At 43.4% G+C, this 16725-nt stretch overlaps 1 long non-coding RNA gene across 4 annotated transcripts; it reads left to right on the forward strand.

Moving 5' to 3' along the window:
• Positions 1 to 942: 942 nt before the first annotated feature.
• Positions 943 to 5737, forward strand: LOC109772923 (uncharacterized). Of its 4 annotated transcripts, none has more exons than XR_012184409.1 (6): positions 955 to 2291; positions 2481 to 2796; positions 3076 to 3214; positions 3303 to 3518; positions 4124 to 4161; positions 5364 to 5737. It is a non-coding gene; the product is annotated as an uncharacterized lncRNA (long non-coding RNA). The 4 variants fall into 4 exon arrangements; XR_012184407.1 differs by having other exon boundaries at positions 955 to 1656; XR_005756750.3 differs by lacking the exon at positions 4124 to 4161 and having other exon boundaries at positions 943 to 1656.
• Positions 5738 to 16725: the final 10988 nt, after the last annotated feature.

The following is a 16725-nucleotide window of genomic DNA, read 5'->3' on the forward strand; positions in this document are numbered from 1 at the left end:
GCTCCACCCACGAAGGGTCCACGAAGAAGCAACCTTGTCTATCCCACCATGGCCATCACCCACGAAGGACTTGCCTCACTCGGGTAGATCTTCACGAAGTAGGCGATCTCCTTGCCCTTACAAACTCCTTGGTTCAACTCCACAATCTTGTCGGAGGCTCCCAAGTGACACCTAACCAATCTAGGAGACACCACTCTCCAGAAGGTAATAGATGGTGTGATCATGATGAACTCCTTGCTCTTGTGCCTAAATGATAGTCTCCCCAACACTCAACTCTCTCTCACAGATTTGGCTATGGTGGAAAGATGATTTGAGTGGAAAGCAACTTGGGGAAGGCTAGAGATCAAGATTCTTGTGGTTGGATTGGAAAGTCTTGGTCTCAACACATGAGTAGGTGGTTCTCTCTCAAAAAAATGAGAAGTGAAAGTGTAGGCACGTTCTGATGGCTCTCTCTCAAATGGAGAAGGGGGTGGAGGGGTATATATAGCCTCCACACAAAATCCAACCGTTACACACATTTGACCCAACTCGGGCAGACCGAATAGAAGAACTCGGTGAGACCGATTTAGTTCAAAATGTGAACGTTAGGAATATCGGTGGGACCTACTGGATCAACTGGGTGGGACCGATATGCTAGGGTTAGGGAAAACATCAACTCGGTGGCACCGATTCCACCAACTCGGTTAGACCGAAGTGAAGCAATAAGCAACAGAGAGGATGTCAAGCAAACTCGATGGGACCGATTGCCCATTTCGGTGAGACCGAAATCTTTATCTTTTACCTACTAATAAAGCGATTATTGCTTCTGGGCGTACGTCGTCATTGTTTTTGCAGATAAGTCCTTCTCTTTTTAGTATTCAACCCGCGGTCCTTTCTTAAGTGAGAAAATGTTTCGTTCAGAAATTTTGCAAATAAATCCTTATAGTTTACGATACTCAACCCGAGATCCTTTTTAAAGTGAGAAAAAAATCAGAGCTCCTCTCTCTCGCTCGCTTCCCGATCCCAGCCGCCAGGAGACACCCCACACCGCGCGGCGCTCGATCCGGTGCCGCGCCGATCTGTCGGCGGGTGCGGCGTTTTGCTCCGGTTGCGACGTCGTCTTACTGATCCAGAGAAAAAGAGACAGGGCGTGAGGGAGAGTGAGGGAGAAAGGAAATAGAGGAAGAAAGGAGAAGGAAGAAGGGGCACAAGGTGAGGGAGGCGGTCGCCGGCGGTGGCGGCTCCGATGACCGTCCGGCGGGCAGGCGGATGAGCTCTTGTTGACGCGGCGGCCTCCGGATCCATCGAGCACGCCTCCCGGCGACAGGCGCGATGGGGCGCCGGTGGACGCCCTGATTGTGCGCAACCCCGACGCGGTGACTCACCTCCCGTCTCCACTCCCCCGAGGCGCTACTCGCCGACAACCGCCTCCCGGCCCAACGCCGCCGCGACATCGATGACTGCCCGCGCGTCTCCTTCACCTACAAGCTTCGACAACGGCAGATTAGCAGCCCCTGCGGCCGCGATGACCCTGGATCTACGGCAACGGCGGCGCCAGCAGCCCGGCCCGGTGCAGGTCGCAGCTAACCCTAGCTGCGCTGGGAGCTCTCCATCCGCTCGCCTTCCCCTCCGTCTCCGGTGGACAGACGCCTCTTCTTTTGCTCCGCCCTAGCTATGGTATAAGCTCCTCAAAACTCTGCCTTCTCTCATGCGCTCGTATGCCCACGGCCATCGACCCGTGGCCAATCAATCTTACGCTGGCCATCGCGCCATGGCAAGTTCTAGGCATTTTGGCTTGTGCGGGTGCCCTGTCATCCAAAGATTTGTGCTTGTTGTGTCATGTACGTATAATACAGTAGTAATAAGTGTCACCGTTTAGTGGATTTAGCCCTCAATCTCAACATCATCGTTTGATTCACATGGTTCTTATACATGTGCGCAACTTCTGTGCAAGTCATCCAAGATGTATCTTTGCTTCTCTTAATTTTGTCAGTTACTTTGATCTCGATGAGCTGACTGACTGCTCTGTCGGATGGGTTTAGATCACTTGTCCGTTTCCAGCAGGACTCACTCTGCTTCTGTGGTAATCAAAACATCCATATATAAGTGATTATTCACCTAACCCAATGTTGCTGATGGCAATTTTGATTTGAAGTTAGCAATGCAATCAACAGCCAGTTATTTATATTCAGAAAACAAGAAATGTCAAGCTTGCAAGCAAAGCAAAGTGCCATTAGCTCTTCACAGTCATGATTGCCCAATTCTGACCTCTGTCATTTCAAATAACTGCATCTGTGGTCCTGACATATCAAGTAAGGTGTTTCATGTTGTCTATTCCACCAGTTCCTTCATTTTGAGATAGTGCCTAAAAGGGTTGGCCTTATTGTCTTTATTTTATAATAACTGGCTCAACTATTTATGTATTTGCTCTGTTTGGCTTGCACTTTTATTGCATAATCTTCTCTGACTTTACTACTTAATGTATCTTCGTGTGCATGCAGGTAGACTGGGATAAATCTGTGCCCCACCGATCTTGTTGGGTACCCTCCTATTATGAAGAAGCCTAGAATTTCTAACACAATTGCACCTCTGTGATCCGGAGATGCTGGCATGTCAAGATTTTGCTGGGACCACATTGCGTTCTCTTCTGCCGGCAGATTAAATGATGAAGGCGCTGACGCCTTTCCCCAATGTCTCGACAAAGTCCGGAAAAATGGTGGGACACCATCTAATGAGGAGCGGCATGTTATACCAGGTTTAGAAGCATCAGGTTCAGAAGGCAGGGGCGCAGATAACATCAATTGACAAGCGTGTTAAGTAAGTCATAACCTTCCATTTTTTTCTGTTCATTGATATCATGGTTGCAACTATTATACCGATTACAAAAAAAAACATGAACAGGCTAGATTCTCTCACATTAAAATTAAAAAATGAACAAAAATAGTTTGTTTAGGATTTTGGGGTACATATATAATTTCGGTTATGCCATGATTTTGGTTAACTCCAGGTTATAATTTCAATGATGCAATATGAGCATCTGAAGATTTGTCCATGATGGCTTTTCTCAGCAGTAATGCTCTTCTATTTATGTTTCAGATCATGGTCTTATCAACATGATGGGTGTCGAGCTCGCGGTGTTGCCATGCCGGGCGGAGTGGAGGCTGCCGCTTGCATAGCTGCTTCATCCGAAGGATCGCCATGAGGATGATGCCATCGTCTGGCTGGGCGAGGCGAGGTGATCCCCTTCATCCTTTTCGCGTCCTTCCATGGGGCTCTCCTTCGTGGTGCTGATATGGTGTGCCGCTGCCGGTGAGAGTAAGCAGGCTGCGAAGGCGGAGGTTGCCGCTCCTGCAGCTGCTTGGCCCTCTCTTCCTTGGCATCGAGTTCTTCTTCGACCTTGGCCGCACGCCGAGAGAGGAAAGAAGGACACGATGGATGTCAACATGAAGAGGGCAGAGGACGTGCTGATGCACAAGCGGCTCCTGGAGCTGGCCAAGGATTCGGTGCAGTGCCAGGCTTTCGCCGTGGGGGCCGTGCAAGTGAGTTGTTTGTCCCTCCTCGCGACACTCGCAATAATTTACGAATGCAATTCGGCGCTACACTGATGGAGTCAAAATTCGGCTGTCTGCAATTTTATTATCTGGTCTGAATCTGTGATGATCGTCCCTGGTTGGCCTCGTTGGGTTGGGGGTTAAGTTTTCTGCAGTTGGGATTTCCTTTTTATAATCGTCTCCATCCCATCAGGCATCAACACTGAATCTTAGTCAATGACACTCTTTCTCGGTGGTAACATGTCTTTCCATCATCCAGAAAAATGGGGGCATTATAGTTCTATTAAACTGGATTGGTATTACGTGTAGGAATTGGTTCATTTGGACTTAGTATTACCACTTGCATATTTTACGTAGCCATCTAATTTTGTGAGTTTTGCTGGTCCGGTAAAGACAAAATATCGGTATATTTTGGTCCCTATAGATACTTTGCTATTTGAGGACTAAGCATTGAACCTGTTTTAGTTTCCAGTCCATGACATGTAGATTAGTTATTTGTTGAGTTACTAGAAACTGTTTAGTCTTTCGGTTTATTCTCAGTTATGTTGTCATGGCTGCGAACGTGAATTAACAGAGCAAACCTTAATGATCAGATCAAGAGCCACTTCATTCATGAGGCTGCTGAGCAAAGGTACTACTGTGTGTCTATGTACTTGTGGCGCAGTTGCTAAAAAAATTGCAAGGATACTAAACACTGCTCCTGATCTACGAAAGACAACTAGCTTTTCTGCCTAATCCATCAGACTAAAGGTTTTACTTCTGTAAAAGTCTGCGCGTTAGTAGTACTTCTACTTCTGTAGTACTCTACATAGTTATTTCATACAAAACCGTCATAACTTAATTAATTGTGACCTATTGATAAAGGGGGTGCAACCGGTGAGCAGATTATATAGGTACACGAGCAGATAATCTGAAAAAATATTTTAAGCTACTATTTCCTACATATTGGAAATTTGGAATATGTCTCCATCCATACACCAAAAAAGAAGTTTCCATGATACGGTAGCTTTATCTATTTTTCCTCCTATTTATTCTTTCAGTTTGAATTGGTGTTCATTCACCATCATTTTTTTATGCAAAATCTTTGGTGTGAGCCTATCAACCGATAGTACGGCAGCATTATCGTATGTGGAATGATAATGCACCATAAAGTTCATTGGATGCAGACCGGTAGGGTCAATTACAAACTCTTTGATGTAAATGACTTTCAGTTTCTAGCTTTCATAAAATTTAGATATGTACTGTTTAACAGTGTGTTGTGGTTGATGGTGGTCCTAAGAACTGATTGAATTATCATGTTGGATAGTATTGCTTTTACTAGCAGTTGCAGTGCTCTTATTATTATATTTCCACAAATACCATCACGTTTTGCTATTGACGTAATGTTATGTTCCTTGACTGAAATCAAACCCTTTAGTTGCTGTTATGGTGCTCTTGTTATTGTTATATTCCTTGACAGAAAGCAAACGTTGTTCATGGCTAACTTATAGAATAGCATATACAAAGTTCAAAACCATCAATTTCAGGAACACTCTGGCCATGTATTTGATTCTGTTGAAGACCCAATATATGATGAGGTGCTGCATCTCCTGATGTTGAGCTATATGGACTATATGAGCAGAACCACCATGACAAACATGCGGGTCAATAGAATTCAGAAAGTTATAGTTTATTTGCTCTATACAATAATGGCTTCAGTTTCAATGGAAATCATTAACTGGACTCCCATGTATTATTCTGCAAAAAGTAGTATTGTAGCCTTTTAATGTTTTCATTCACATGCATGGTCATATATGCTGCTTGGACGAAACAATTTATCAACTCCAACTGCAGCTGGTAGGCATCGTGATGGACAGGGCGATCACAGCGGACGGGGCACCAATGGCGGCTGCTTGCCCCCACCCCATTGGGAGCCCTCCATGACGGCGCACGGGAGGAAGCGATAGGCCCATGTCGACGAAGGAGGTAGGCATGATGTGGGCGACGGTGGCGCAGAGCACTTCAACAAGGGAGACCTGAAAATGAGGAACGATAAGGAAGATTTTTTTAGAGATCTCGCCTGCTTTATTGATTCTCAACAATGTTCACTGGCACAAGGTTAATCATGGGGCATGCCTAGCCAAATATGTCTCCCTACACCTAGATTACAACCAAATTTGGCGAGATTGTGAGCTGAAGAACGATAAGGAAGATGAGTTCGTGCGTCATTCTGTCTACGTCAAAGTGTTTTATCCTTCTGTCTATGTCAAACTGCTTTGTTTGGGTCAAGTCCAAATAGTTAAAGAAAGAATAAACTCTTCCCAACCAAACAACCATCTGTAAATATTCACTAACAAAAAGGGCCTAAAAATCTATCTGTAAAAATACTAAACATAGTAAAAATAGTTTAATGTTCACAATTTTACATATGTTCACACTATTTTTGTTTCAAAAAATATGTTCGCACTTTTTAAAAAGGCTTAAAAGTTCCGAAAAGCAAAGTTCCATTTTTACTAAAAAAATCCATTTAGAAATGTACAACAAAAAACATCTTTTTCAAAAAGTTCATTAGAGAAATGTTCCAATTTCATAAAAACATTAACTGTTCTTAAAAAAGTGTTCCATATTTATGAAAATGTTAAATTTTATTAAAAATAAGAACATTTCCATGTTTACCTTATTAGTGATGTTTATTAAAATTGGATATAAAAATGGTGCCTAATAGATTATGAAGTAGGTTGTGCCTTTTTTTTCGCCCGGTGCAACGCACGGGCATTTGTACTAGTAATTACAATAGGCAACAGAGAGTTTGCAAGGCCATCTCGGTGAGACCGAGATCTGTATCGGTGTGATCGAATTGTCTAGAATTCTGGCAGTGGCTATCTCAAAAGAACTCGGTGGCGCCAGATAGATCAAATCGGTGGGGCCGAGTTTGACTGGGTTTTGGACAAATGTGGAAATGAGAAAGTGGTTGAGGGTTTTGGAGCAATATCACTAAGCACATTGAGCAAGTAGACCAGTAAGCAATATCTCATCTCCTATGGACTCAATGTGATATTGGATCACTAAAATGGAAATGAAGAGTCTTGATCTTTTGCCAATATGTGTCCTTGGCATTTTGAAAGGGTTATCCTCTTGTCCTTGCCATGCCATTGTTGAATTGATCTGAAATACACTAGGTAAAGGTATTAGTCCAACAAGAGATATGTTGACATTAATTACCAAAATCACCCAGGGAGCACTTATGCTTTCAATCTCCCTCTTTTTGGTAATTGATGACAACATACATCAAAACTTTTAGATAAATATATGAAGAGTAACAAGTAAAGCTTTGGAAAGACATGTAATATGCATAGGCTCCCCCTACATGTATGTAATCATGTAAAGATGAAATATAAGAACATGTGAATGCATAAGCTTGTCAGAGCAAGCAATGAGTTACATGTATCTTGACTATATGCATCAGTGCAAATGATGTAGATAAAAGGAAGTGTACCTTCATGTTCATGAATTCTTCTTGCAAATAGTATGTACATCAGCAAGAGATCATCATGCACATGAGTGTGATACATATACTTACCTTGTGGTCTTGAGCTAGCTTTGGAAGAGGTGAACTTGAGAAAACAGGGTTAGATAACACAAGAACACTCTAAATAAAGCAAGTTCAGAAAATCACAAGAGTACCAAGACTGGGATGACATGTAATGGGTGAGTCCTTAGTACTTCATTTGGAAATAGACATGTCCCCAAAGATTAAAGATATGCAATGAATTCCAAAAGATTTTCTTCCCTAGAAATGGACTCTTTCTACCCTTCAATCTGATATTGGGTAATGGGAGAAGGTAGGGTAGGAGAAAATCAGAGCATGAAATGGTGCAATCAACCATATATTGACCTGTCTTTCCCCTCTTAGAGACATGTGACTTCTCTCCTCTTTTGTTTCACTAGCATATGGAAGAGCTTAGGTGTGCTCATGTGATAAGCTTTGATGTGCTCTCTCTCTCTCCCCTTTGACATCAATTTCCAAGAAGTGTACTTTTGGAGCATGAGTCAAGTAGGTTTGGTCCTTGAGACACACTACAAAGCAGCATGTAGTTTAAGATGCGGGTAGAGGATAAGAATCATCGAGTGGAGCTGAAGAAGAAATGAAATATGCAATGACAGAAAGTTTTCTCAGCAGTGAAATCGGTAACGCCAATCCTTTTTCACCGGTGACACCGAGTTGGCAGTGTCATGGATGATGCATACCGGTCAGACCGGGTTAGTCCATGTTGGTTGCACTGATGAACTGTCTACAAGATATTCTTGTAGTTCGGTCTAGCCGGTAGGCTTGGATCGGTGAGTCCAAGTTCAACGCAGAGTAAAGATTTTGTCAACTCAGCTCACTAGGCAAATTAAATCTCACAAGGATTTGCAATGAATTAACTAAATATTTGCAAGGAATTTGATACAGAAAATATAGAGAAAAACATACATAGGAGAAGAGATCTAGATGAATTTTTTTGATAAGGGGAATTAAGATAACAAGAAATGTATGCAAGAACTCAAAGGTAAAATAGCAAGGAACACTAGAGAACTTCATCTAGAAGGGGTCAGCGACAAAGTCACCTATGTTAGAGTATATTGACTGAGGAGTCAAGTGATAACACTTGATTGTAGGTCATACTCATCGTTTAAGCTCAAAATGGGATTACCATTTTTCGTTTAAGCATTTTGATGTATTCATATCTCGTTGAGTTGCTTTGACCCATGACTTGGAGTAAAGCTTCTCTAAGATGGAATAACATACCTTGGGTGGTGTTGATTTTGATCATGTAGGCGAACTTGTCTTGGGTGCTCAAGGTTGATGTAGTCCATCAAGAATTGGGAGCACCACTTGTACTTTGAGTTCATCTTCCTATATGTGTTAGTCTTGCAAGGAAGAGAACTTGTGTATCCAAGATGACAATCATGAGACTTGGTACCAAATGAAAGTTGATACATAGAAATCGCCAAAGGTTTATGTTGAGTGGGTTCATGCTTCCTTGTATTCAACAACCATATTGTAGGAACTTGGTGATGTAGAGATTGCTCAAAATGTGAGTGGCTTGCATTCTCATAGATTTGGGCTCATCCAAGTACCTACAAGGGTTAGATAACATGCAAGGGTACAAGTGTAGATCCAAGACATATGATCATCGTCATAAGAGAAAATCAAGGATTAGTCAAAAAGTCTCATGCCTTGCATGTATCCAATTGGAGTTTCTACTCCAAGTTTGAGGCACCAATGATATTCAATTCACCTCTCAAACAAAAAATACTTTCTCATCAAGCAGTTTGGTGAATATATCCGCCAATTGCTTATCGGTACAAACATGCTTAAGATTGATGTGATCTTGAATGAAACGATGACGAAATTCAATATGGTTAGTTCGAGAGTGTTGCATGGGATTGTGAGCAATCTTAATAGAACTGTCATTATCACAAAGCAATGGAACATGTTTCACATGTATCCCATAATCCTTAAGGGTTTGGGTCATCCAAAGTAATTGAGCACAACATGATCCGACGGCAATGTATTCTGCTTCGGGGGTGGATAAGGATATCGAGTTTTGTTTCTTGGAGGACCAAGACACAAGAGATCTACCAAGAAATTGACAAGTACCCGAGGTGGACTTTCTATGAACCTTGTCACCGACGTAGTCCGAATCGGAGTAGCCGACAAGATCAAAGGAGGACCTCTTAGGATACCAAATGCCAAAATTTGGTGTATGAATTAAGTATCTCACTATCCTTTTCACAGCCTTAAGATGACATTCTTTGGGGGCCGCTTGATATCGAGCACACATGCACACACTTAGCATAATATCGGGATGAGAGGCACATAGATATAACAATGAACCAATCATAGAGCGGTAAACCTTTTGGTTAACCGGTTTGCCATCCTCACTCAAGTCAAGATTTCCACTAGTAGGCATGGGTGTTTTCATACCTTTGCTTTCTTGCATGTTGAACTTCTTGAAAAGGTCCTTGGTATCCTTTGTTTGAGAAACAAAGGTGCCTTCCTTAGTTTGCTTAATTTGCAAACCAAGAAAGAATTTGAGTTCACTCATCATAGACATCTCAACCTTCTCCGACATTAGCCTTCCAAACTTTTCACTAAAATTAGGGTTAGTCGAACCAAATATGATATCATCCACATAAATTTGGCACACAAATAGTTCACCATTAACCCTTTTAGTAAAAAGTGTAGAATCAATCTTCCCAATTTCAAAGCCTTTTTCAATAAGAAACTTGGTCAAGCATTTATATCATGCTTGATAACCCACAAGTATAGGGGATCGCAACAGTTTTTGAGGGTAGAGTATTCAACCTAAATTTATTGATTCGACACAAGGGGAGCCAACGAATATTCTCAAGTATTAGCAGCTGATTGTCAATTCAACCACACCTGAAAGACTTAATATCTGCAGCAAACTATTTAGTAGCAAAGTAGTATGGAAGTAACGACAACAGTGGCAAAAGTAACAGTAGCAGTTTTGTAGCAATTGTAACAGTGGCAATGGAAAAGGAACATAGCAAAGATCAGTATGTGAAAAGCTCGTAGGCAATGGATCAATGATGGATAATTATGTTGGATGGCATTTATCCTGCAACAGTTATAACCTAGGGTGACACAGAACTAGCTCCAATTCATCAATATAATGTAGGCATGTATTCTGTATATAGTCATACGTGCTTACGGAAAAGAACTTGCATGACATCTTTTGTCCTACCCTCCCATGGTAGCGGGGTCCTAATGGAAACTAAGGGATATTAAGGCCTCCTTTTAATAGAGAACCGGACCAAAGCATTAGCACTTAGTGAATACAGGAACTGCTCAAACTACAATAATCACCGGAAAGAATCCCAATTATTCTCACCTTGGGGTATGCGGATCATAACTCATAACAGGTGTCTACAACTTGCAAGATAGGATCAAGAACAAAAATATATTCATGAAAACATAATAGGTTCAGATCTGAAATCATGGCACTTGGGCCCTAGTGACAAGCATTAAGCATAGCAAAGTCATAGCAACATCAATCTCAGAACATAGTGGATACTAGGGATCAAACCCTAACAAAACTAACACGATTACATGATAAATCTCATCAAACCCATCACCGTCCAGCAAGCCTATGATGGAATTACTCACGCACGCCGGTGAGCATTATGAAATTGGTGATGGAGGAAGGTTGGAGATGATGATGGCGACGGATTCCCCTCTCTGGAGCCCCGAACGGACTCCAGATCTGCCCTCCCGATGAAGGATAGGAGGTTTGCGGCCGCTACGTATCGTAAAACGTGATGATTCCATCTCTCTGATTTTTTCTCCCCGAATGTCAATATATGCAGTTGGAGTTGAGGTCGGTGGAGGTCTAGGGGACCCACAAGGCAGGGGGCGCCCTAGGGGGGCGCGCCCTTCACCCTTGTGGACAGCAGGTGGGTCACCCTCTGTAGATTCTTATTTTTATTTATTCCAAAAATATTCTCCGTGGATTTTCGGGTCATTTCGAGAACTTTTATTTCTGCACAAAAATAACACCATGCGAATTCTGCTGAAAACAACGTCATCCGGGTTAGTTCCATTCAAATCATGCAAATTAGAGTCCAAAACAAGGGCAAAAGAGTTTGGAAAAGTAGATATGATGGAAACATATCAACTCCCCCAAGCTTAACCCGTTGCTTGTCCTCAAGCAATTCAGTTGACAAACTGAAAGTGATAAAGAAAAACTTTTACAAACTCTATTTGATCTTGTTGTTGTAAATATGTAAAGCCAGCATTCAGGTTTTCAGCAAAGGTTATGAACTAACCATATTCACAATAACATTTAGGTCTCACATTTACTCATATCAATGGCATAATCAACTAGCAAGTAATAATAATAAATCTCGAATGAAAACACTTTTTCAAAACAATCATGATATGATATAACATAATGGTATCTCGCTAGCCCTTTCTGAGACCGCAAAACATAAATGCAGAGCACCCCTGAAGATCAAGGACTAACTAGACATTGTAGTTCATGGTAAAAGAGATCCAATCATGGTCATACTCAATATCAATTAATAACAATGCATACAAATGACAATGGTGCTTTTTATAAAAGGATGATGACTCAACGTAAAAGTAAATAGATAGGCCCTTCGCAGAGGGAAGTAGGGATTTGCAGAGGTGCCAGAGCTTGAGCTTTTAAAACAGAGATAAATAATATTTTGAGCGGTATTCTTTCATTGTCAACATAACAACCAAGAGATCTCGGTATCTTCCATACTAGATACATTATAGGCAGTTCCCAAACAGAACGGTAAGGTTTGTACTCCGCCTCCACCAACAAGCACATTCCACGGCTGGTCCGAAACAACGGGTACTGTCCAACTAACAATAGTCCTGGGGGAGTTTTGTTTGAAGTTATATTTTGATTTGATTTGAGCATGGAGCTGGGCATCCCAATTACCAGCCATTTTCTCGTGAATGACGAGCGGAGTCCACTCATCATGAGAATAACCCACCTAGCATGGAAAATATTGACTGCCCCCAGTCGCTACATTAGCGATTCGGGCATACAAATATATTATCATTTCAAGATTTAGAGTTTGGCACATGCAAATTTACTTGGAACGGTAGGTAAATACCACATATAGGTAGGTATGGTGGACTCATATGGAACAACTTCGGGTTTATGGAAGTGGATGCACAAGCAGTATTCCTGCTTAGTACTAGTGAAGCCTAGCAAGCGATTGAGGAGCGACCAACTAGAGAACGAAAACAGTCATAAACATTCATTGAGATTAACCAACAATGAGTGCAAGCATGAGTAGGATAAAAATCACCATGAACATAAGTATCATAGAGGCTATGTTGATTTTATTTCAACTACATGCGTGAACATGTGCCAAGTCAAGCCACTCGAATCATTCAAAGGAGGATACCATCCTATCATACAACATCATGACCATTTTAAAAGCATGTTGGCACGCGAGGTAAACCATTATAAACTCCTAGCTAATTAAGCTTGGCATGAGTAACTATAATCTCTAATTGTCATTGCAAACATGTTTCATTCATAATGGGCTGAATCAAGAACGATGAACTAATCATATTTACAAAAACAAGATAGGTGGAGTTTATACCAGCTTTTCCTCATCTCAATCATTTCATCACATATCGTCATTATTGCCTTTCACTTGCACGACCGAACGGTGTGGATAATAATAATAGTGCCCGTGCATTGGACTAAGCTGGAATCTGCAGACATTTATTCAAAGGAGAGGACAAGTGTTGTAGGGTGAAACCCTTAGATGGATCTTTTCACACATGGAGGGGGAAAAGGAGGAACACCAAGAAATCACAAAGAGGAAATCACTCCAACAATACCCAATGACACATCCTCTAGAATAGCAACACAAGAACCACAAGTCACAAACACAATCAAAGGAAGGATACAATGGAAAATTTCTTCCCACTCCTAGGAGATGAGGTCTTGAAGATAGTCTTCTCCTTGTGGAGATCTTGAAATCCACAAGGATTCTTCCCTAAGGGGTCTTGATCCACAAGAGAGAAGGTAGTAGGAGAAAAGCTCACAAATATCTCATCTAATACTTTGCTATCCCTAAACATGACCCTAGGAACGGTTTATATAGGCTTGGGGTCGAAAAGGATGAAGAGGAGCTCAAACAGGAGATCTCGGTCGTCCATCCCGGAGAGCCCGTGCGCACGGAGTTAGTTGGGCCCGTGCGCACGGGGTGCCCCAGCGCCAACTCTCTGGATAGTCCGTGGGCACGGGGTCTCGGGGGCCCGTGCGCACGTGGTCACCTGGGACTTCCAGTGTTGTTGCTGTTGTGCTCCATCTTGCTCTGCGTGGCCTTGGGGTGATCCTCCTTCTCCTTGGTGATGCTCCTGAGCTTCTTGGTGGTGTTCCTCTTTGTACCTAATGAGTCATAGCATATTTTGGTGAGGTAGCAACCAAGTTCCATTTGTATCCATATGCAAGTTAAGTAGGAAGGAGTTCACCTCGTTTCCCAATGCACGTGCTCTAGCTCTTGTCATAGGTCCACGTGGGGCTTGATGTGTTGGTGTAGAGTCCATGGGGATGATGGAAGGATGCTCCGCATCAACAAGGTAATATGGGCTCTTTGTTAGATCAACAATAATGCATATGAGAGCCACTCAACATTTTCATCGTGGTCTTCTCCTCTCGACCCCAAAAGAAAAGAAAAGAATTTCAAAGAAACCCACTGAAATGTTTTTGGAATTTTTGTTTTTCTGAGGAAAGTAAAACAAGAACGAGAAAAACTATTTACATGGGAAAGCTCCCAACAAGCAAAAGAAAAATGAGAAGTCTTTTTGGGTTTTGTTTTAATACTACTACTAAATAAACATGGAAACGAAACTAAAAAGAAGCTACAACTAATTTTTTTGGTTTTTCTCAAAGTATTTCAAAGACACAAGAAGAAAGCGGAAAAAAGAAATTAAACTAACATGGATAATACAATGAAAAAGTATGAACACCTTCGACTGGAATGAGTGTGTGAATGTGGATGTAATGTTAGTGTGAAATACGTACTCCCCCAAGCTTAGGCTTTTGGCCTAAGTTGGTCTACGCCCATGGATCAAAGTAGCCCTCTCCGGTGTACTCAGGAGGATCCTGGGGGTTCCACTGGTTAGCGAGCTCCTGCGGCTCCCACTGATAAATGGGCTCCTGATACGGATCAGGTGATGGTTCTGGCTCGTGAACTGGGGATCGCGTCTGCTTCGAGTATACATAGATGTCCTCGGGCATGATGAGGTACATGTCTTAATGAATATTAAACAATGAAGGTACATGCAAAGTAATAATCTGACAAGTTTTCTGGCTGAAAACCAGGTTATAGATGAGTCTCTTGTCTTTATCATCGCTAATAAAATCATGTAAGACCATACTATTATAGTCTAGGTAAATAGTGGGTAGTATCATCTCCTCTTCCTCATCGTGCCTAATAGGTGTCTCAAAGTGTTTAGCGAGGCATGAGGCATAGATACCCCCAAAGATAGGACCCCTCGAACAGTTTAAACTCAACCGTCGAGCGCCCAAACTAAAAGTTCTATCATGAAGTAAAGCATGGCGCAAAATAGCAAGGTCGGGAGCACTAAGGCCTCCACTCTCCCCGCGACCAGTTAAACATCTCCCAGCAAATAATGAGTAGTAGCGCAAAATAGGAAAATGTAAATTAGCCACTCTTGCTTCTGACACCCTTCTTCTTTCCCCTACGGTAACTTCATCAATAAAATCTTCCACATCTCTAGGACGTGGCTCGTCGATGCTGCCCTCATAAGATAATTTGCAAACCTTACAAAAGTCATAAAGCGTCATCTCCTTATGCACATCATATAAATAAAACTCTACCGTGGGTGGTGATTTCCTAGCATGAAAGTGAAAATTCTGCACGAAGGTATTAGTGAGTAGGAGGTATTGTTCACACTTATCGTGGAGGAAGTCGATGATGCCTGCATTCCCAGCCAAATAACAGAAATCCTCATAAATTCTGGCCGCCTCCAAGGATGCATCACTTGGCCATTCACACGGCCGAACCTCCGTGGTGCGAGGAAGGTTGTACTTGGGCTTCTTCTTTTCTTCACTTTCCTTTTCTTTAGAACCCCGACTTGAAGAGCCTCTTAACAATCTCCTCATCATTTTATTTCTCTGAAAATTTCTGAAATTTTTAGTGACTCAATATAAAAGTGAATCAAACTCAACAAGATTGATAGCAACTACTCCTACAAGTGCCTTGAGGCTATATCATGCATCAAAACTACTTTGGACCATATAAATTTGGCATGCAAGCTCAATAACAAGGTCAGCACAGCAGGAAAAATTTGAATATATAAAGCACTATGACAAAAACTAATTGGACCATTGGAGGAGTCACATACCGAAGAACAATCCCCCAAAACAGTTTCGTAAATGGAGTGTCGGGGTACAAAAGTAGGGGCACTTCTTTTTACCCCTTTACTTGTGCACGGGCAGTCGGAGCTGTGCCCACGGCCACACTAAGCAGGGCAGAGGAGGGAAGCCGAAGGCACAAGGCGACCAGAGGCAACGCCAAGACCAGAGAACACAAAAGAGCAAGAGGGCGAGGTGGACTCCCCCCGGCAAGACCCTTGCCGGGGCAGCCTCCGCGGCCCCGGCAAGAGCCTTGCCGGGGCAACTTGCCCGATGCCAGCAGAGCAGGCCACCCTTGAGCCCGCGGGTTCCAACACCACCACCCAACTATCCACATTGGAACCAAGGCTCGGGAGGCGCCTCTGTGGTAGCATGCAAATCTTCGTCAAGATCATAAACATATGAGATCAGATGAGGACGAGAAGACGACGATCCTCGGCGGGATCCTAGCCGAGGAAATCCACGAGACCCCCGACAAGATGCTTGCCGGGGAAGACCACAAAGCCGCGGCAAGACCCTTGCCGGGGCCCCGGCAACGCCCTTGCCGAAGACACTTACAGGGTGGCAGCAGGGCCCGCATCTGCCATGACTCCACCGCCATCCCCATGCAGCTGCCAGCTCAACCAGCTAAGCAGGCACCTGCGTGGCGACGAGCGGCCTCCATGACCGACTCAGCAAGCACCTGTGTGGTGGCATGCAGGCCTTCGTGAAGGCTCCACCACCGCGCCAGCCCAACAGCCAGCCAACGTGGTGCCACAACGCCTCGTCAGCCCGGACGCGCGTCGCTGCCAGGCGAGGCGGCGACAGCTGGGACATGCTTCCTTGCCGTCCCCGATAAAGTGAGAGGGGCACGTCGGCAGCGCATTAAATGCGTTTGTCCGACGGTGCCAGAGGATAGACTCATCCACTGTACACCTTTGCACCTCCTGTGTGCCACTGTGGCATCCCCTTTTGCCTATAAAAGGAGGCCCGAGGCGACCAGGAGGGGGATTCAGATCTTTTGGGCAAGTTGCACCCCGTAGCTAGCTCAAGAACACAAGAACACTCAAATACATCCACCAAAGCAGGACTAGGGTATTACGCATCTTCGCAGCCTGAACCTGGGTAAACGATCCGTGTGCTTCCTGTTAGACCCGCTCTTTGCACAACCTCGCGCCCGCCAACCGTAGAAGGGATCCCAGTGATTCCATAGGTGTCGTTTCCACCGACATCTTTGGCGCGCCAGGTAGGGGGCGCAGTTGTGGAAATCTGGTCTGATCGGAGCAGCGGCT

This window comes from Aegilops tauschii, chromosome 5, assembly GCF_002575655.3.
Source record: "Aegilops tauschii subsp. strangulata cultivar AL8/78 chromosome 5, Aet v6.0, whole genome shotgun sequence".
In the NCBI taxonomy this organism is placed as follows: Eukaryota; Viridiplantae; Streptophyta; class Magnoliopsida; order Poales; family Poaceae; genus Aegilops; species Aegilops tauschii.